The sequence below is a fragment of the Zootermopsis nevadensis genome, unplaced genomic scaffold (assembly GCF_977971745.1).
Source record: "Zootermopsis nevadensis isolate Lab colony 2312 unplaced genomic scaffold, Znev_1.0 Znev_ptg000030l, whole genome shotgun sequence".
NCBI lineage: Eukaryota > Metazoa > Arthropoda > Insecta > Blattodea > Termopsidae > Zootermopsis > Zootermopsis nevadensis.
In genome coordinates this window covers 6,152,129-6,175,141 of record NW_028259162.1, presented here as the reverse complement: position 1 = coordinate 6,175,141, position 23,013 = coordinate 6,152,129, and the positions used below count along the sequence as shown (strand labels likewise).

Below are 23,013 nucleotides of genomic sequence, written 5' to 3'. Positions count from 1 at the left end.
TTTTTATCTGAACTGACGGTACAATGTTGGCGATGTAATGACATGAGTAATAATGACAGGCGAAATGCTACATACGTAATAATCATTGTCAATAGAATGCTGAGAAGAAAGACTTCGTTGCTAGGTAACTAAAGATGTGATATTCTTGACGCCATTGTTAAAAGGGGTTCATACAAATGAGAGTTTAAAAGTGTCAGGATGAAGATGAAACCATTCTAAAAAGAAAGACATAAAAAACCAACTAAATATACATGTAACTGAGATGAAATGCATGATCACCAAAACCTTGTATAATTAATGTTCTTTCGGAGACATCGTAATTGGGGGCATCGTTAGCAAGCAAGTTGCGTAATCACGAAGTGGAGAGCACCCCTAGTGGGAGTTGAAGGAAATTCTTCTTATTAACAGTCTATCAGAGCCCCCTGGATCTATATTTAAATATGATTGTCGACAGATAAGGGCTCACGATTTTGGAAAATGCTTTTGTAAATAATTGTCTATAGATAAGGGTTAATGATTTTAGAAAAAAAAAGGTTTTCAAAATCTCAAGCATAATTATAATTTTACATACAATACATTTATGTAAATATAAACGTCTTGAAGATCCACGCGATAATGCAAGTAGTTTGTTTGGCAAACGCTCTGCACTTCAAAATCAAATGATTTGTAGTGGTTAATATTAATCTGCTAGAAAAATCTGAAGAGTTTAAAACCAAGATGGCGTGTTATATCACCTTTTAGTCTGTTGTTCATATAGTTAGGAAAATACCTTCACAAACGAGACACGCTAACACATCTTAACTCAACATACAACCTGCGGACACCTGGTCGTGATAAGGACCCTTCATCCTTATTAGATTATAAACAGATGTTATCCTTTGATGGATTCGGGTCACGAAGTCGCAAACCCCAGAGAAAGAAACAACCAGAGAGACCTAAGCTTAGATGGGTGGATAACAAATATGAGACTGGGTAGTGTGTGAGTTTATGCAGACTGTCAGCTGATGACTCCAGTGAACACGGCAACGAGCCTTCGGGTTCCAAAAAAACTAAATATTTTCTGAACTATATGGTAAGTAAAGACCTACACCATAATAAATGTTAATACTATAAAAAGTTAAACTGTATTAAGCACAATTAGCATATGATAGTCTTAACACCTAAGCCTTCTCATTTGCATTAATCCAGCTATAGCTGCAGACTATGCGGGTCCCAACAGCCAGTAAAAATATCTAATTGGCAGCAAGGCTGTAAGGATTAAAAACAAGGAGGCAAGAAACAAGGAAAATAACTGGAAAAACGTAAATCATATCTCTCTTCAACTTAGCTCCTTGTCTTATAAATGTCTTAAGAAGCCTTCAAATAAATGACTTCTTTTAGCAACCATGTGATTTTGTAGTCTCTACAGAACATAACGAAACTGTAACATAAAAAATTCGTGTCTCATTTTCTATCGATTTTTACTGAATTTATTCCTTCCTGTAGACTGTGGTTTATCAGAATGGAACACATTCTGACCACAAGAAACACATCAGAACCGAAATGGTTTCTTGTTTGATGCAGGTAGTGCGCAGAAATTGCGTTTGATACTCGAAGCTAAGAGATTATTCTGCTTTAGTGGGTTAAACTGGTTGCGTGGTGCCTACTCATTAAATATATTTGTTCACCTATAATTTTGCCACATATCATTTCACTACAGTTTAACATAAGGTAGTATATTTGCGTCATATTGTGAATTAGGTTAACATTTTAATGTTTTCCGTCAAATCACAATTTTAATAATATAATAAAATATAAAATATTTAAAATATCATTTCACGTTCCGCATCGAATGATCGATTTACAAATTGGAACGTCTGTTACGACATGTTTCGGTTATATTTAACCGTCCTCAGGTATAAATTAGATTGGTAAATTTAAAACTCGAATTACAATCATTTACAATGTTATAACCGTCCTCAGGTATAAATTAGATTGGTAAATTTAAAACTCGAATTACAATCATTTACAATGTTATGCATAACATATAAATATAACCGAATATATAACCGAAACATGTCGTAAGAGACGTTCCAATTTGTAAATCGATCATTCGATGCGGAACGTGAAATGATATTTTAAATATTTTATATTTTATTATCTTATTAAAATTGTGATTTGACGGAAAACATTAAAATACAGTTTAACACAAAATTTGACAAAAAAGACGTCCTGCATAAAATTGGAAACTGTAGAAAACAAAGGACTCATTAAAATCTATACGCCTAACGTTAGTTTAAAATCCTTTATTCGGTATGATTTCAGCCTGTATTAAAGGAATTACAAGGAAGAATAATTTATTCCTGTTTCAATATGCTGTTCCTGATATGTGCCGTCAATAATAAGATTTATTAGGCTACGCATTGTAGTAACACCTTTGCTGTTATTAGCTCTGTCAATATTAGATTTGTGTCTGCAATAAATAAATATGGAGGCCAATAAGAGAAAGAATGTAACAGACAAATCATTTCTGCATTCTTCATTGTGTGATGGTCACTCTATTAATTCTTTCAAATCGAATATGGTGAGTCGGAATGCATGTATATCACGGCTAAAACCAGAAATTAATTAATTCATAATGAGAACTTAAAGAAAGCATACAGGAGATAGAAAAATAAGAAATTCCAATATACAACAGCAGCAACGAGACGGTACACTAGCGCCACTTGTACGTGTTGTTGGAGTTAGTTTTGATGGCAGAGACAGATGACTGCCGACTACGTCAGTTGAAAATGTAAGGGACGCGGAGATTTATAACCCACTTAATACATACCAGTTTAACAAGATTGAGGTTAGGTTTCGCCAAGATTTTAGTTGGCCTTTCACTTTACTTCTCTTCTCTTCGCCACTCCCCCCCCCCCCTCCATTTATGAGAAGAATACTAAATCCTACACAGCACAGGCCAGTTTTCCTTCTAACTGTTCCAACTTTTTGTTGATTTCTTCAGATCTTTCATCATGTCTTATGGTTTAGTGTGAATAAAAACACGAATAAGTACTGGAAAGCGTGTTTTACAAAAAAGAAGTTTCTAGTTCATGGTTTAATGAGCAAGAATCCGGGTATAATGAATATTCAATTTTAATTACGTTCTGCTTTCGGAAGAACTTAGTCTCGAGCTGAAATGGCGCTCATTCAGATTCAGACACACAAACTCGAGAGGAAGGACAAGCGAATTAATTTATTCCTGACAAAGCAGTCGAAAACCAACGTCGCGCCCCGCACGTGTGAAAGAGAGAAAAAAGTGTCACTTTCCACTGAAATTCGGTTAAAGTTGTTAAGGGAAATAATAGCAATTTATTTTAAGAATCATATGAAATCCATAAATACACTCTGTGAGCAAAATGTAAGCTGTGAAATGCTGAACAGGTGGTACGTATACTTACCAATATTATTTCAAGGTTTAATCATAACAGTCATAGATATAAGAACGTCTAGTAATAACTGAGTAACGATATCAATAACTGCGAAAATTTAGCAAAGACCAATTCCACAAATTGTAGCTACTCCTCACATAACTAATTCCACTGAACAAAGCCCTTATTGATAATCTGACAGTTGCTCAACTGGCTAAAACATTCCTAGTCTTTTATAGTGCACAAACAAGATCTGCACGAAATTTTGTAATAGGCTGAGTCTATGGTATAATGTTACCCCGCGCTAAACCAAAGCTGAAGGACCACGTCTGTCAGTTGCCCGAGACTGATTTTGTCATTCGTAACCCGCTGACACTCACTGTCGTGGTGGCAGACAGTTACGCTTACAAGATCATGAAAAAATGGAAGGATAATACTAAAACCTGCTCTTAAATAAGTTGCGGAGTTTTTAAATAGGTTCAAGTGGCTATGGCGGAGTTTAATAGCGGGCACTTTTGCTAACGATGATGAACCTTTGGATACGACAGACCAACATCACTGATGAAATGGGTGTTGCGGTACCGAGTTCCGGGTGTGTCCCCGGCTATTCTACTAGGATTATCATGGTTTTCCTCAATATAAAATTGAAAATTCTTGAATAATATCTTCAAATAGACAATCATCGCATTCCTCGAAATCTTTGCCTATTAACCATTTCTGGTCACATCCTCATTTAAAATGATGTCATAAAAGTCTCCGCAGTTGAAACAGAGTCCTCTAATAAACAAACAGTGAACATTCAATGAATTTGTATCAAGTTAATGACAACTGATAAAGATTTGAGCTACATTTATATTTATCAAAACAGCAAGTCAATTGTTTTAAAAAAAGAGGACAACTGGCCTATTTTCAAGATTTAAGTTACTTAGACCTATTAATTGCCTTCCACCTTAAATTAATTTACAACTCGTATATTAATAAACAATCTTCAACTGAATAGATTTTAAATCGGCAATTTTCCACTTTAATCGTACAAGTTAGCAGCGTACAATAAAAGCCCTATCTCCGAAAATAAATTGATGCTAGATACTGACATCTGTTATGTGATTTTTCAATAACATTTAAAAATCTGTATGTTCATAGTCTTAAAATACGTAACCGACGTCTTGACTTATAGAAATTTTTTTTTCCAGTCCGCACATTAATTGCCTGTACGAAATAACATAATTACGTACGTAATCTGTTTAAAAAAATTTTGTTCATTTCATTTCACTTTGTCAGAATGAAAGATTCACTAGCTTGATACTTTTATTACGTTTTCATTCTGAACCCAAGAATGGGACAGCATTCCTACACGTAATGTAAAAGAAGATATTTCTGGAACCGAAACTCTGTCACAATGAGATATAGATTGAGACACACTACTTACAGCTCTTAAAATTTACCGACTGCTGGATTCACTTTAATAACGGCCTAAGTTTCAAAAATACAGACAACTCAATTAAAATATTTGAAGTTCTGATCAGAAAACAGCTGAACTTTGCAAAGGTTTTTGGTGTACTTTCAGTTGGGAATGTTGAGTAAACTAGAGCACTAATGAACAGACGCGGTCCACTAAACTGCCCAAAAAAGTGGCTCAGAAGACTGTGTTAGTCTTACTCCGAGTCTTTGCAGATAGCGAGTAATTTTTGTACCAAGTGCATAAGAAGTGAATGGAATTGGCAAAGTCATTATATGAATGCACAAATAATTTTAACGCATTTATTTGTGGTTTACAGATGTTACAGATCAGTCTGTAGGCCTGTAACGTCTAGTGACATTACGTTTAATAAATAATTAATTGGAAAGGATACGGAAGAAAGTGGTCATGGTCTAATTTAAGATACCATCAAGGAACTTGTTTGGAGCTGCCGAATCAAAATTACAAAATACGGCAAGTCAGAATATCGGTGTATGGGCCGAGATTCGAACCACGAGACCTCTAAAACCAAAGCAGGATTTATGACGAGGGGGTTATAACTAGTACAAAGGAAAGCAATTACATTCTACTGATTAGAGAAACATGTATGAACGAGATGGAGCCAAATAAATATGCATCTCAAGTCTCACATTCCAGCCATTTCACTAAAGTTGTCGGATGTTTATCTTCGTACTTCGATTCTTAACTACACGTCCATCGACGAAATGCAATTACATTAACCTTCATTGTTCCCAGAAGTAAAACAGACAGACTGATCAAGTTTGTGACTGCTCGCACAGACACACATGTGGGTAATACTATCACAATTAGCTGCATGAAGAGCGGTTTCTATTCTGACTAGCGAATATTTAAAAAGAAGTGAACACCAGCTAGCTGGAGAAACCTGTAAACATTTTATGCAAATTGGTAGGTGGTTCAGTCCGAGTGGGTAAGCGAGCGAATATTTGGTTTTGTGAGTGAATGAGAGTGAAAAATGAGTGAGTAGTGTACTGCCTTTCATATGCTTCAGTCCATGGAAAGCTAGGTAGAACTAATAAATTAACGATGTACTATTTAGTGTCCTAACAGAGTCCGACAACGTTAAACCTCAACGTGTAGTACCTTTGCCATGTGATGTATGTAACTGTTAGCAAAGGTTCCTTTTACGCAGTATTTGGAGGGGAATTTATAATCAATCCCGAATGCCTAACCCCTATAATTTTATTTCTACACTAATTTGTTAGGTTAACAACAATTAATCTCAAACTACCAATAATAATATTTTATTAATTCTAAGAAGGCGGTCGCTTAACAAGAGAAGTATTTTATTTATTTAGTTTTCTGTCAGACGACAGGTCCATATGAACAAGATCCTTCCATCCTTTTCTCGGACTGGGACCTGTTCATATACGTTCTTGGCAGATGATCCAGAAGTGGTTTGCCATTGCCTTCTTCTGTGTGTGAATGGAGTAATTGTTGGGATGCCACGGAGAAACCGGGGAAGCCCCCGGAGGAAAACTCCGTGTTGTCTAGACCACGGCCTTGCCCAACACAAGTTATAAATTATAAGTAATACCAGATAAATTCAATCCAGACTCGTACATACTACTTATATCTGAGCAATTTAAATATTATACTCCCTTCTACATTTAGGTCTTACAAGTAACTCTTTCCTTCAGGCTTTCCTAATAACACTTTATACCAATTTCTCATCACCTCCATGCATTTTACATGCCCTGTTCAATACCTAAAAATTGAATTCTAATGTTATTTGAAGCATAATTTATTTAAAACACTTAAACGTGATGTTAAGATGAAGTCTGACAACGCATTATAAATTTATGTGAATAAAGTGCAAACAAGCGAAAAAAGAATATCTCAATATTTCTGACAATAACAGGAATGAAAGGTCCGTCCAGTTACATTGTATTCAGTGGACGACGTCAACATTTCAAGGGCCCCGCGGCGCACCGCCTGATAGCTGGCATTCTCATGACACGCGACATAAGCCCTGTTGCATCTCAGTACCAGCACTGGGTATCAGTAAATACGAAACGGGGAGACTGAATTACACATGTGTCATGGCCCCCGGTTGGCCAGAATAATGAGAGTCGAGATATCATCAACTGATGATATTAAACACTACAATCCGTCTCGTCAGCTCTCAAAATAAGAATGTCAAAATGTATCCAGTTCAAACAGCATATATTAACTTCTATAACAACTGAATATCTTATTTTCACAGTCAATGCTGTTATAAATCATACAAAGGTTTTTAAATAATGGGAAACTAAATACGCAAATGATAACTTTCATTATCCTGATTATGAAGGCAGCAAGCACCATGAATTCGACAATGAAGCTTTAAAGGGAAAGGAATTTGCACACCAGCTTAGCCACTACTAGCTTCACAAGAATGACTTTGCTTCGTGGACTTGTTGATTGTGAAACAGTATAGTCACGTGCGTTACTATGCTGTTATACAGCCCAGAAGACCAGTCTAGAACGTTCTGTAATAATCAGTTCGAGATTACACGCTACACGCTGAATTTCCACAGTCGGAACAAGTATGATAATCGATTGCGAGCCTGATAGTTGCATATCATCTACACCAAGTTCCTTTCAGCTCTAACACGAATGGGTGCTTATGTTCTGCAGACGACGATTTCGCGCTGGGCGTTGATTTGCTACGTTTTGTGCGGGCGTTGTAATCAGTTCTATGCGGTATATGGCCGTCAGAGTTCTCATAGGCCCAATTACTTTCAAACACTGTTGTCTACATATAATTAATTCCTGAAGACGGCAGTATTCTGGGTTTGAAGATTTCTGTCTTCTGGGTTGTTGCGCTGTGTAGTCTGGTAGATGTTTACCAACGTTTCAGAGGTCATACTGCCTCCGTCATCAGAGTATGAAGATTTCTGTCTTCTGGGTTGTTGCGCTGTGTAGTCTGGTCGATGTTTACCAACGTTTTAGAGGTCATACTGCCTCCGTCATCAGAGTATGAAGATTTCTGTCTTCTGGGTTGTTGCGCTGTGTAGTCTGGTCGATGTTTACCAACGTTTCAGAGGTCATACTGCCTCCGTCATCAGGGCGATTCATATTTTTGTTTGTAGTCTTCTGGCTTATGACACCAAGTAGTCTTATAGACGTTTAACAACGTTTCGAAGATAAATATCGCTTACATCTTAAGGGTGAAAAATCACACCTACAAGACTACACGGCATTACAACTCAAAAAATCAGGTCCGAAATCTTCATAACCGTGAGAACCTCAAATCTCATCTTACAGCTCTTTTTTGACTATAATTATCACCTACAAATAATATAAGTTCGCTAGACATATTGCAGTAGTCCTAAGCGTCTTTCTGACGGTTAGGCAGTTCAATTTCTCGCACTGTTCACTACAACATTAGAATTTAATTATAATTTAACATATTATCAAGGTTCCAAGAATATATCTTATAGTTATTCGGACGAATTTCGAGATAATGAAAATATCCATGTACATAGAGGACGTATGTGCTACATACTAAGTAATTTATGTCTAGAATTGAATATAAATAAAGGTTACGTCGGTGTGGAATCTCAATTTCGGAAATACAGTCACGAAGGAGTGAGGAGAAATGCGAACAGCAGGACAGACCAAACCGGATCGTGTGGTTCCCAGGTTGCTATCTGTGGAATCAGAGCAACGCACACCCAACTAAAATTCCCGGACTTCGGATGAAGTCACTACAAGTTCCGAAAGGAGAAGATAAATAACAGAAAACGATAAACTACTACAAGCCATAATCAGGGAAGGTTAACACAGTCGGTTCTTCTGTCGTGAATTTTGCAGCTTCCAATACAAAGTGCCTGGCTGGTCTGTATATGCATAAATTGGTGATTCGAGAATTTAAATAGCCGTGGCCTAACTTAAGTTGTAATACCAGCCTCGGGGACCACGAAATATGAAGCAGGAATACTAATCTGTGAACAGCAATGTCCATTGACCCCAAGAGCGCAGTCTCATGAGCTTAAGACGGAAAGCGTTCTTTTTCCCAGAACGAGAGATCCACCTTTCGTCTGCTCTCTGCATACATATAGCAGGTAAGTTACTGTTCCATTACAGGTGAATACATAGCAGCCACGCCTTAGAAAACCCCAACTACGAAAAAGTTAAAACGTTTTGCAGTTCCGGAACACGAGGATATCGAAAAAACGTGTCGAAGGCGGTCTTCTGATTTGCCACGCCGTGTAGACATTTAGTTGAAGATGGAGGCAGTATGTTCAAAAGAAATACTGAAAAACACCTATATGTCCACACGGTGTCATAACGCAGATGACAGCAATAGACAAGTTTTCTGCCATGAGACCTTCAAATTTAATATTCTTAATATGTATTTGCAATTGAATTTCACCCTGACGACGTCGGGAATATGTTCCTCCTAAACGCTGGTAATCGCCAATAACACTGCGAAGCATTAAAACGTCAGACATCATTATCCTCTTATAACTGTGATGATGTTTTACCAATGCAAATCAAATAAATGTATATTATTAAGAGCATTACTTAACTTTAGGTCTGCACGGCTTTCCTTCCTACGTACATCGTTAGATACTGAATGCCTCTTAAGTAATTTTATCAAGATTGTACCCACCACATTAAAGAAAGTTTTGTTTCACCATTTCAAACGAACAACGATAAAAACAGACTAATAAAATGTATGCGTTAAAACACAAACATATTGGTGTGTCCTGAAGTAAAATGTAAACATAATTCAGATCTTGTCTTTTAATTGAATATTTTTTCGACTGACGAAGTTTCAGAAAATACAAGGAAAACAAAAGTCTTTTTGCAGTAACACGATTACATTCTCAACGATAAATTTGTATGTACAGAGAAAGAACTTTAAGACCAGCACACATGAATAAAATTACAAAGAACGTATGTAGAAATATATGTATTCCAACAGGATATTATAATAACTTCCGCCAATTTTATATAAATCTTATAATTTTCAAAGAGCATCTAAAAATTATCAAATAAGGATAATACACCTTTCCCAGTTCCGATGTCCATGAAATTCGTTTCACATTTCCAAACCACACAGACATGTGTGTAGTAGAGTTATAAAGAAATTCTCACGATAAACCCTATTTTGTGAGGTTTTCACATTGAAGGAACATTTTACCCTTTCCTAACATGTCAAGATTTTCAAGAAATGAGAAACCGACATCAGTACATTTTCTGAGTCCTTTTTTTTATAAGAATTGGCAGTTTTATATTCTTTCTGTACGTATACATATATGGGTAAGGGACGAAATAAACCACTTTTATTTCTAAAAGCGATATCGGACTTGCATTCATGAGCAGAGGTCAAACCACTCTGTTATAAAGGGAGAAATACCTTTCTGGTCACATAGGTAAGGCCTTATTGAACATTCCAGTCTTTTTATTTTCTATGTATAAATTCGGGGTTTTACGTATCCATGAAAGAAAAAAGTCAGCAAGATGAAGAAGTTGGCTTATGAATGCTGAAATTCTTCATACAGATGGTCGGGGAGAGGAGATAAAAACCTTTACAGTATACATGACACGTCCGCACTCCTCCCCCCACCATTACTACACCCCACAATGCACCAGGCTTATATTTCTTCTAGTAGTCTCTTTGTACTTCGTGTCTATCTAAAAAAAATCCCTTCCCCAACCGGCATTATTCCATTCTACCACAGCCCACCCTTCCTCATTTTTTTCCAAAATACTGGAAAACCTTATTTTTAGCCCCCCTTTTTCTGTGAGCTTTGGTAACCATGTGATAACATTTCCTTCGCACTAAGTTCCGGGTTGTTCGATCGAAAATAGAGGGGTGCTGGAACTCTGTGTTTATTAAATGGGGTGAGAAATGTTTTCCATTGTACACAAGCGGAGAACGAAGCCATAAGAAAGGATTTTTTTATTCTACTCACAATTTTAGGAATCCACTACACTTTCAACTCGATACATCTATCTCAGTTTTTTTACAGAAATTCACTCTTTCCACATATTCACGTTAAATTTAACCCTCGCTGAAAGAAGAAACTATGTGGAAGGGTGGAAAGGCACCCTCTTTCACTAAAATCTCACTCATTTACTTTGCTTTCAGTTAAACTTTTTTATCCCATGAAAAGATTCCTTTTCTCTTGTAAAAGGGTAAAATTCACGACAGCTTGGATAAAAGTGCTTCAAAACTTAAAATTACTTTAACGAAAAATGGAGAAAGAAAAGTATTTTAGAGCGTAGTATTATGAGATTATGTATGAAGAGACTGGCGAAGTCGACAGTTTGGGAACAAAAAGAATAATTTCTCAAGCGGGAGAAATATCTAGAGAAAATGAGCAAGGGATGCTTCTCACGCATCGTTAAACCAACTCTTCCTCGGTAGCTTTATATCCACTAAGATTTTTTTCTGTTCTCTCCGCTAGCAGACATCTTACATTGCAGTATTACCATTAAAATGCTAACAGAGATGCAGAAGAATATAAACTGAAAATTCTGTTCCCTCAGAAATGACAAGGAAAGTTATAACCTAATCTAGTTAAAGTTGACATTGATTAATACAGGTAAAATTTCACCTAAAATTAAATATGATGACATCGAAAGATGACTCTATTACAGAGAATGAAATAACCATTATAAGAATTGTATCAATGACTTGAGTGGAGACATAATTGATTTGTTACAAACGATTATAGGTGTATGATTAATGATCGAGATTTCACACAATCGATTGATTTCAAGATTCAACAGAGGAATCTCAAGATAAAAATAGATTAGTCACGAAGGTCAGGAAAAATATAGTTTATACTGTCATGGAGGGTTATTGGATGTTCTTCACTCTTTAGCGTAAGCGAGGAACACTTCATGGACTCAACCATTCCTGTCTGTCACTCTGTCGAGTCTTGCAACTTACATTACTGTAACAACGTGAGCCGAAATCATTGTTCTAGCACATTATTGCAATAATAGCGCCTGCTGTGGCACTCAGAGGTACTACACAAATCAAATATTTGAACGTCGACTAGCGGACAAATTAGTTTGCGAAGTGTTTCAACAGAAACTTGTTGTCTGCAAGATACAGACGTGTTTATCTTGATAAAAATTAGTATGCACAGTGTTTAGGAGTCAATTTATGAGTTTCGACGTCATAGATCATTACAGTTTACGGCTGCAAGATCGTCCCCCCCACGTCTCGCGTGGGGTTGAAAAATACCAAAGCCAGAAAATCTGAGTTAGCGGCTCAGTGCGGCGGCCGAACTTTGACGATTATCTCAGACTGGTCTTGCATTTTCTCTCAGACCACACCAGGATAACATTCCAGGAGATGAAGGTTTTAAGATGAAGGTCAGCTCCACTGTAATTTTCTGAAACTTTAACCGGTTTTCCGAATGTAACTCCAGCCACATATCCATAAACTGAGCGCCCATTATCTTCCCCACAACCTGTGAATACTTGTAAGTATACATTATACACATATGAGTTTAAAATACATAAAATTATAATTTTACCGGTTGTTTTGTATGTGTATAAAACTTGGTTTCTGGCCTTAATGGAATAACATAGAGACGGTGTTGAGAACTGGGTGCTGAGTAGAGTATTTAGAACTAAAAGGGGGTAAGTAACAGCAGGTTGGAGAAAACCTCATAATGGTGTGCATTGCAAGTTGTACTCATCACCATATTTTGTAAGAAGAATTGAATCAGAGAGGATGAGATGGGTGGGACATACGAGAAATAATCTTCCAAGCAAAACTGTATAGAAAATTTTGAAGGAAGAGAGGACTAGTCAAAGTTAAGCGTTCGTGGGAAGATAATATTAAAATAAATTTAAATTAAATATGATAGACACGAGGGTATGAACTGGATTCATCTAATAACCACACAAAAATTTCGTTTGCTGTATGAGTCTCTGACTTCTGACTACATTTTCATTACGTTTGTTTTGATTCAGTCACAGCAACCTACAACTCTGTCGAGATTCGAATTCGGTACATTGCTAACAGTAACATCAGACTCTCGTTAAGACAGACTGACTGACGGAGGGATATATGAACACAAAACTTCATCAGTTCATCAGTAGCAGCCTGGATATATTAATGGATGGATAGTGCGTGTCTAGATACGCGTGGGGTTCCAAGTCAGAGAGAATCGGTTGATAACAAATCAGGGTCGATGCCTCGCACGCCCTTGTGTGGGGAACGGTTGCAACTCCAGACAGACCGCATAGCCCCCCAGGCAAGTCACACCCCCAGCCCGAAGCGGCAGCTGCTAGCGACGAAGCGGACATGTGGTCCAGCCAGACTCCTGAACAGGGTCGCCAACACAGCGAAGCTGTTATACCCTAAAAGTGTTTCACGTTTTCTTTCGTTACGAGACCTGGTAATATCTACGATAAAATACTTTCCCAACAATTTGATGAAACCTCTGGCAAAATATTACATCACAGAGGTGCGTTAGGTGGCGTTTAGGTAATGTTAAATGCATTCTTAACCTTGGTACTAAATGGTACTGGCTGTTTCAGGAACCTGTCCCAGAGTCTGTCTGGTAGAAATGAGAAGAATCACCAGAATCCTGTATCAAGATTTAATTAAGAGATTGGTTCAACCCGAATACGAACAGACGCAGATGGTTATTTATGAAGCTTTTAGACTCTTCATCAACTGGTGATATGCAGAAACAGAATCAATAAACCTGAAGGAAGTTACGTAGTCTTCCAGAATTCGGTTTAAGAGTCTGAGCAAAATCATGATAATCTGTCAAGATAACTTTAAGGTGTCAGAGGTTTTATAACGTAATTCGTCTAAACAGACTGACGATGACCACGGAAAACCTCATCCACAACATAGTCTATATATCTTCATGATACACACGACATTTTAAACAAATATTTCGCGACATCTTTAAGATCTTCTAATCAATGTAAAACGAAAAGAAGCAGAAAATTTTTGAATATGAAAGCTAAATCATGTTGAATTGTACGATTTTAAAGTAAGCTCAGGATAGGTGGGAATGTAACAAAGTTTCGAACTGGATACCACCTAAACAGAAGCGTAGAAAGTTACTACTACACCAAATTACTCAGTAGACATTATAAATATGCTCATTTCGTTGTGTCCAAGTTTTTTAGAGAAACTCAAATAACATGGATATGTTAAGTTGACAGCACTGTTTGCATTAATATTAAAGCAGGAACAGTCTTGTCATGAGTACTAAAACTACTACAGTGACGTCAGACTAGGGAGCTCCATATTCTGTGTAATATAACAGCTGTTTGGAGCCAACCCCTCCCCCCTGCATAATCACCCCATCAGCTGCTAGAACGCACGTCCGTTGGTTAATAGGGCCGGGCACTGTGGACCGATTATACTGAAAACTTGGGTTTAGAAGGCGAGTATGCATGTGTGGTGCACTGCATATTCTCCGTACACGCCGCAAAAATCAGCTAGGAATTTTGACTTCACGAACCAACAAAAAGGATACAACTGAAATCATCATCTTCGTGTTCGTCAAAGTGCTCTTACGACGTTACAAGAATAACCAGTAAAATAAAACCAAAAAAAGAGACAATTCTTCTAGTGGCAAATTTGTGTTTTCTAGTTTTTGCCTTCATAATATTAAAACCATAGAAATGTATGTAATCGTACAGACCAAGTCCTGAGGCAAGTGACAAATAATTTAAATAACCATCAAGTACAATCATCAACTGCATCATTAGAGGACAGGATATACAGACGAAACAAGCGCGACTGTCGGGCGGATAAAGAACTTCGAGCAACGTCTTCGGGGAGACATCTACAGGTGAGTATGTCAATACAGAAAAAAAATCCCTCTACTATGAACACCTTGCGGCAATATTTAGTTCTCTGCACGTATGAATAAAAAAAAAAAAAAAAAAAAAGAAGAAAGGGAAAGGAAGAATAGTTGTTCTAATTACAGGGGAAGGTTTTGAAAGCAGTGGACCGACCCCTGCAGATAAATGTGTTTTTGGTTTTAAGGCCTCGTGCAGTGAAGAAATTATTGCTCCAAATGCATTACTTTAATTATTACGTGACTGGAGATTCCAGTATCGAGATGTCTAGTATCAAAGGATGTAGCGTCTGAGTATTGAGATGTTTGGGTTGAGTCATGTTGAAGCACAAAGAAGGGTCCATAAGGCTGGCTGAGACAATAAATATTAACATTATATTATACAGTGATATCAGAAAAGGATTTTAATACATAATATTAAAATATATCTTAAGAAAATAACGTGGGATGCTGTAGACTGAATTAATATGGCTAACGATACTGGTAGATGTTGAGCTTTTGTAATAACGGTAATGGACCTTCCGGTTCCACATCAGGCGGAAGGTTTCTATGTAATGACGTTCAGTTGACAACGAGCTTTATAAAAAAAATCGGTCAACCATCATGTAGCTGTGCTGATTGAGAATGGTTGTACTCAGTCCTACCAAATTAATGCAGGGAAAATGTCAAGCTTGGCTTTCCATCCTCACTGTAGACGTCGGTCATAACTAACATCTGCATTGACGGCTTAACCGTCCTGTTTACCTTAACGTAGTGAGGACGGGCGGCAGGGCAGGCCGACAGATATCGCTGTGTTACGACGCTTAAAAGGTGCATTGCATGAAATATAGTGGGACGTCTACTCTCTTTTCTATCATTCTCTCCGAAGATCGCATTTATCTTGATTAATATTCATCATCAGAAACAGTTTTAATTATTTCAGCTAACTTAAAACAATACACGTGTTTCTTTTTCTATTTCATATTTACATCTTTTTCTTTCTTTATCTAGATGTTAATTCTTTCTTTGTAGCTTGAAGCGTTGTGGGTTAATAATTAAAGGGGTGGATGTAGAAAAGTAGGAGGGGGTGCTATTAGTAACTGAGACGAGTTTATTTTCAATACCCTAAGGAAATATAAGTCAACGGGGGAGGTTATCCAGGCACTCATATATCTCTTCCGATCCACGCCTTCCTTCAGAGAATACAAAACCAAGTGAAATAGCTGTTCATTTTCTTTCGTTGCTGAAAGGATTAACGTTACAGGCAGAGTGCTGAATTATTTCGGTAGAAAGTATTTAGACGTGGACATATTATTCATTTATCTGTGGTTTATTTAACGACGCAGTCAGCAGCTCAGACTCTATAGCGTTAAATAATGTGATGATTACTGAATAATGAATTGGACAGAATAAGCAAATACGCGGAAGTGGTAGAGACGCGACGGTATCTCAAGCGTAACTTCCGTTTTAAATACAGAAAGTGGGCTGACAGATTGACCCGGTACGAAGCAGGCCCACTGGAGAAGTCCTGAAGAATTCATGGGAAAGTCTTGGAGAAATTCTCGATAAGTCGTAGAGTGGAGTAGGACAAGTCGTGGATAGTTTATGCGGAATTTCATTGGTCATGGAGAATTGTTGGATAAGTGCTGGAGAAGTCCTGGAGTGGTGCAAGATAAACCCTCGATAGTTTATGCGGAATTTCATCGGTCATGGAGAAGTGCTGGAGAAATCCTGGAAAAGTGCTGGAGAAGTCCTGGAGAAATTCTGGATAAGTCCTGGAGAGGTGTAAGATAAGTCCTGGATAGTTTATGCGGAATTTCTTTGGTGATGGAGAATTGCTGGAGAAGTGCTGGAGAAGTCCTGGAGAAATTCTGGATAAGTCCTGGAGAGGTGTAGAATAAGTCCTAGATAGTTAGTGCGGAATTTCTTTGGTGCTGGAGAAGTCTGGAAGGTTATGTGGAAGTCCTTAAGCGGCGGTGGGTGTGATCCTATGCGGGTCGGTTATTTTGGATGAGTTTATGTTTGATTGGGACAAGTTACATTGGATTAGGTTGCGTTATATTGCCTTAGGTTGGGTTAGGTTAGGTCAGTTATGTTAGGAATGGAGGCTGGCAGTTATAATCCCAACACTGCGTTGAGTAATGTCCGTTGTGCGAGGTATAGATTTGATTTACGCTGTGTTTCGGCAGATGATTCTGCCCTCATATTCAGGTTGTCAAACAAAAACATTTCTTGTCGTTATCTTTAAATCATGTTTTGATGAGAGATGTTCCAAAATATATAAGAAATCTAATTAATTTGACACGTAAAAATCATTTTGTTTCAGTGTTCATTCAGTTTGAATTAGAAATAAAATCCCAGCATTACAAGCACATAAAATCTGTTAGATTTCAGGTAAAACACTGCCTCCATCTTTAGGACTGAAGTGTGATGGTGTGTATATAAGTCGTCGTTACTCAGTTTACCTCTTGCTTCTACCATCAGATTTTGACGTAACAACGTGCGTTTTATCTTATGGGTAGAAATGAAAGAAGTAGATACCATGCAATTATCATAGTCTCAATTGTATAGTCATTAATTATGTATGTGAAATAATTGCTAGTGTGTTCGACTTCCATCTTGAACATTAGTACGTTTCGGCAAAAGCATCAGTCTGCGTCGGCTACTCATTTAAACTCTCTACGTCCATATGATAGTCTAACAGTTCAGAATCCATTGTATTCGCTACATACGTGAAGCTCAGAATATACAAAACTAATTTTTCACGTTCTTTTCGACTGCTCTGAAACTTCCTCTCTCACGTCAAAGTATAAACACAGACTGAGAGCATTTAACAGAATATTTGGACCTAAAATGAGCTAAGCAACAAAAGGCTAAAGAAATAATTAGACAGCAGCTCCACAAAATTTATCATTAAACCAAAAATGATGATCACATGGGGCACATGAGTGCGAAAATAATTTTGTTTGGAGAACCTGAAGGAAACAACCACTCAGAAGACCTAGAAATAGATGGTACAAATATTAAGATGGATATTTATTATGTTTGGAGGGTGTTCATTGGATTCGTCTGGCTCAGGACAGGAAATGATGCCGGATTCCTGTGATTGCCATAATACATCCTCGGGATCCGTAAAAAGCTGAGAATTTCGTAACTAGCACGGCTACTACCGTATGACTGTATGCTGAAGAAGCTCTCTGCTTTATCGGTTTAATTTATCATCATCGCCATCATTATTTTTAGAGACAACGCATACAGATTCTGTAATTGTGTAAGGGCCCGTTGTGTTATTTACGTCTTACTTGTTCAAAAAGGTCTATAATACGCTGCAGGGAAGCGAAAGAAGTAAATCAACAGGGAATATAACCCGGATACTGACCCCTGAAACCATAAGATTTATTTTAAAATTTGCTTGTACACAAATGTGCGGTTTCAGACCTCCTCCCCCCCACCCCCCCCCCCACCCCAAAGAGCGCAGTTTAATGAAGCTCTTAATACGCAGTAGACGTCTGAATTGCTGGACCAGTTACGGTCACTGCCGGCGCTACAGAATCGCCCATTAATGCACGGCCGGACAGACAGCTTCAACTCGCACTTTTGTAGGCAGTCACTGCTTCTCCAAGGCGGCTAAAATTCATCAAGTAGGCCTACGTGTTAATTTTATAATTTGATTTCTTCTTTGTCGGTGAACTGTGAAGGCATACAGTGATCTTGAAATCTTATGATACGTAGCGTGTCTAACAAAAGGACAACTGAATATATCAACACAACATCCTTGCATATATATGTACTGAGAATACGTCGAATTGTCTGCCTGTCGATGGCGGCAGCTTTTACCTTCTAGAGACGAATTACTTTGCTATCAGAGCTGTAACAGTTAAGCCTCAAGGAAGTTTCAAGATCGTGCCACGCCCCTGTCAGTCACTTGCAAATTCTTGCATCAACTTTGCATTTTAAATACACAGTTTCATTATTAATTGTCACGAACTGCAACTTTAATTAATATAAAATGATTGTATTGTAAATATGTAGGCATATCATTCCTGTTTGTTTGCGATGATAAATTCTGATTGTGTTGTGTGCGACAGCCCCGAACTGCCAGCAGGTTATTATAATCTCGGCCATTAATTGGTCCACCCCTTGGCTGGTCTCAAGAGTAAATAAGTTAAAATAGGCCTACGTAACTTATCACAGGAGTGTCTACAAAACCTCTTCTTTCATGCTTGTAATGTCTTACAGTCACGAATAACGAGTCCAGCTGAATCAACTTAGGGTCCATTAATCATCAATCATTATTAAAATGATATACAAATAGGTACCAGCAAATAATACACGGCTTTTAATTGATTCATAACTGGTGATAAAGCGTCTGAACACAGAATCTGCACATATGTATGTACATATATGAATCTTCTTTACGAATCAAGGTCGTGACACAAAGACATTTTGATATTTTAATAATGACATGGGTAAGATATTCAAAAAAATCTCTAAAATAAACTACACAGAAGTGCATACAGAAACATGAAGGGAAACACCTACTTAGTAGACGTAGATACAGATGGAAAGATGATAGTATTGCGATGGAGTTTAAATAAAATGGCCTGTTTACTTCTCTGTAAGTATTGAAAGTAGTCAATATAATCAACACAGTTTTTTTTAGTTTGGATTCATAAATTTTAATATATTGCTTTTATTTTAATTATAACGTTATTTTATTTTACGTATAGGTTAAAGTTAGGTCTTAAATAATGTGATGGCATCTCTAATTAAAAATAAATATTTATAGCAACCCATTCTTACTATCCCACCATCAAGAAACATATTCGAAAACAAATGGTCAGCCAAAAAATACGAACTATTATCAGTAATTTATTACTTCACTCTGTCTTATTTCCTTCTCCTTTTTTCTAATACTTTGCCTTTATTTCGTTACTAACGTTAATGAACTTGCAAAAGGAAAGCCGATAAAGAAGATAAATGCAAAAGGAAAATGTTAAAAATAATACAATATACATAAATTGAATTATTTATGGCTCGGAGATGAAAATATTTCTTGTGACATATAAGCTTAGATGTAATGTTACTATTTATTACAGAGACTTTAGACTACAAATTTATAGTACTCCGGTGGTGAAATTTGTAGATCCAACCAAGTGAATAGCTCGTACTTATTGAACATTAGGATTTCCATAAGATTTCTGGTGTTTAAAGATCCTTTCATTCAGTACATTATACCGAAAGACAATTTTAGTTTCATTGGGTCTACATAATAAAAATAAGAAACTTGATACTATGATTTTAATTGGGTTTGAATGTGTCACCAACGAATAGATGTTCAGATCCATCCCAATTGTTAATTACAGGCCTGTATGATTAAAATATTATCACAATGATTCGTTCATTGAGGACTGAAAATGTCGGTGTCAAGACAACGTATATCATTTCTAACATAAATGTGGTTAAATTAAATAACTTACTCAATGGTACAGAGATCTTCTTGAAAAGCTGACAGTCACACAGCTAGTCGAAAAATCCCCTGTTGTTTTATGGAGCCCAAAGTCTTGGTACTTTTCACACAAGAACAAGCCACCGGTCCTTATTTAGAGCCAGATTAAACCTCTGACACTATTTCCTTAAGATCAATTTTACTATTTTCCTTCTACCAACGCCTAACTTTTCTGCGATTTCCCCTTCCTTCGAGGTTTACAATCAAAATTCTGTACGCATCTGTTAATCTTCGAAAGCATGATAAATTCCCCGCAAATCTCATTCTCCTTGATACAATCATCTAAACGACACGTGAAAAATATAAGATAACGCTACTCAGTATACGATGTTCTCCAGCATCCTGTAACTTTCTAAAAAAGGATAATTAAATTTCTTGCTTAAACTAGTTTTACTAAAGGATCGGTGTAAATTAAAATTAAATTCCGATCGATATATTAAACGCAGACCTAACATATTTGACATTCATATCTGCTAAGAAATTATACGCTTTATACATTCGAACGGATGTACTGACAGACGGAGAGGGCTTTCAAATAATGAGTTCTTATTTTATAGGGCAAGCATCAGGACCTGTATAAATACAAATATTTATTTCACAATGTGATGATCAGAAACCGGTACACAAATCTTTTAAATTTCGGTTACTCTGTGTCTGGGTTTAGTAATCCTGACATAATTCGTGAAAGACTCAACACCGGATTCGCTTACTAATGAAGACCCACTATGATACGTTGTCATAGTGGAAAGATAATCTTCTAATATTTATGACTCGTTAATTCTGATTCTCAGGCTCCAAAATTATACAACCCACGTGTATTACTCAAGCAACTACTTTTTTTCTTTTATCTTGCTTAAAAGAAATGGGACAGACAGACACAGTGTTTGGAGCAAGAGGGTTATACACATTTGAATGTTTCACTGAAAGTCATGTCTTAACGAACCATGATAGATTTACGTCTGTTCGGCACGCAACATTTCCTAGCTACCCTAAGACGCGAAATGCCCCATTCTCTATGTTTCTAAGAAATAAATTAGTATTTCTTAAGTGCTACCTAATAGAACCCCAAATATTACCCAAACCTTCGGAATAATGACTCAATTGACATGGAGGTCCTCTATTTGTGAATTCAGTAGGCATTCAATTTTGTATGGAAATGAAATATGCAAATATATTTCGTGTAGACTAAAGGATTCTTTTTGTATTTATATTAGTTTTAGTACAGCCCAAGATTTTGTGGCGATAAAAACGTCAGAGGCAAACCAAGCTTGTTAAATCACATTCAATATATATCTTGAATTCCTTTCTGTGAAACCAGTGAGATAATTAACGTTGTACAACATTCTATACTGCACTATGTACGATAAAGAATTATATTAACAAAGGATCTGTAACAGAAATATCACAAATTCTGTCTCAAGTGTAGACACTATAAATGGGTAATGCTGGTTTCGGAGGTCAAGACTGTGATACAAAAACAAGATTAATATTCCCTTGGATGCATCGAATGACGTATTTCTCGTGTATCTCATGCGTGTTAAATGTCCGTCTCATTCCCCTTGCCTTAATATACATATATACATGCATTTGTAACAACAACAGTAACAATAATATAGCCGTATGCAGGTCTTTTATCGAGAAAAAATTAAAAACCTCTCTAATTAAATTGTGAAGTGCACACAATTTAAATAGTTTAGTTTCCATTATTTAGATTAGTTAGGGGCTGTGCACCATTGCATAATATCTATCACGATAGGCGTTTCACATCTCACAAACGCAGTTTCTATCCGATGTCAAAAGCAGTCTCAGCTCTTAATTAACATTCGTCCACTCTGAGTCAGTCCTTGCTTCTGCGATACAGAAACCGTTCCACGTGTCTACCCTCTCCTTTACCCTCAGATTCTTTGATTTCTTCCAACAGATTATCACACAAATACAAATACACGTCTAAACCTGTTCTTGAAAACAAAGTAACTGAACTACAAAAATATCACGTCAAATATATTTTAAGAGTTTATGGAAGTAATTTTTTTTTTACTTTTGTGTGTTAATAACAGCCTTCGACAATTCGAGTGGCAGTAACATTCGATCAGCCATTCAACCGTAAATGATAGTACGTAAGAATATTTCAACAATAACTTGAATTTTCTACAGAATAATTTCCTAAGTACAATACATATATATTTCCATACGTTGACGTGCACATGTGAAAGTATTAAAAATAAAACAGTTTTAATAAGAGACCAAAAAAAGTGTTCTTCAGTTACGTATACGAGTATTATCAGCTCTTACAAATCTTGTATCTTATGAGAACAGATCAGCCGTCCCCATTGCGCAGTCTAATATATTGTATTCTGAAACGTGTCGTCCAATTTAAAAATATAGGTGACGCCATTGTAAACACAATCATATCCAAATGAATAAAATAATAAACAAGAATTTTCATCGTTTAGTAGTAAAAGTCATTTTGGGACAAGTTTCTCTGCTGCTACAATTTGTACTATTTCTTCCTGATTATTCTACTATTACAGCAGACAGCCTGGCTCTCTGATGGGATCTTGAAGTAATTTTAGTGCCATTTATTCGCTTATTCTTTACCGAAGCTACTGTGTTAGATGTCACACTTCTTGCTTAACGCTTTATCGTAGTTGTCAGGTTCTTTCAATCCATTCTAACCACACAGGATATTAGTTTATAAAACTCTCTTCATAGTTATGTTCGAATAGACATGTAGTCCGAGCGAAATACGACTTACTCGAAAAAATTTTCTCTTCGCACATTTCGTATTATACGACGACGGTCCTTAAGATAACAGTTATATTAGTTCAGCTGTCTGTACACCTTGCAGTG

General features: G+C 36.8%; 1 protein-coding gene and 1 long non-coding RNA gene across 2 annotated transcripts in view; one reads left to right on the top strand and one right to left on the bottom strand.

Annotated features, from left to right (window-relative positions):
- The window catches only part of LOC110834387 (uncharacterized), a 148,822-nt gene that overhangs the window by 4,393 nt on the left and 121,416 nt on the right, over positions 1-23,013 (bottom strand). The gene's annotated exons all lie outside the window — the stretch shown is intronic.
- LOC147872118 (uncharacterized) overlaps positions 14,116-23,013 on the top strand; it is a 47,095-nt gene continuing 38,197 nt past the window's right edge. The window contains exon 1 of the long non-coding RNA XR_015537789.1: positions 14,116-14,666. This is a non-coding gene — a long non-coding RNA (uncharacterized LOC147872118). The remainder of the gene's footprint in view (positions 14,667-23,013) is intronic.